Here is a 306-nt window from a genome sequence, read left to right as displayed (position 1 = left end):
ATAGTCAACAGAACACAAGTAATCATCTTTGTAGTATTCTCTGCTTTCAGCCCAGATCCATCTGACATCAGCAATGATACCTTTATACCATGTCCTCTTCTGAATCGAGCTTGAATTTCTGGCAGCTACCTGTCAATATATTAATGCACCCATTGTTGAGATAACTTCAGGAAGAGTTTTACTTCCATATGATAGTGAAGATATTGTTCAATAATTTCTGCATTCTATTGGATCTTCTTTCTTTGGAATAACACAAATAGGAATCTCTTCTGTCAATTGACCAGGTTTCAAATTTCTTGGCATAGA

Source organism: Echinops telfairi, unplaced genomic scaffold (genome assembly GCF_000313985.2).
Source record: "Echinops telfairi isolate 266 unplaced genomic scaffold, ASM31398v2 ScPeMD7_7475;HRSCAF=8513, whole genome shotgun sequence".
NCBI classification, from domain to species: domain Eukaryota; kingdom Metazoa; phylum Chordata; class Mammalia; order Afrosoricida; family Tenrecidae; genus Echinops; species Echinops telfairi.
This window is presented reverse-complemented; position numbering follows the sequence as displayed.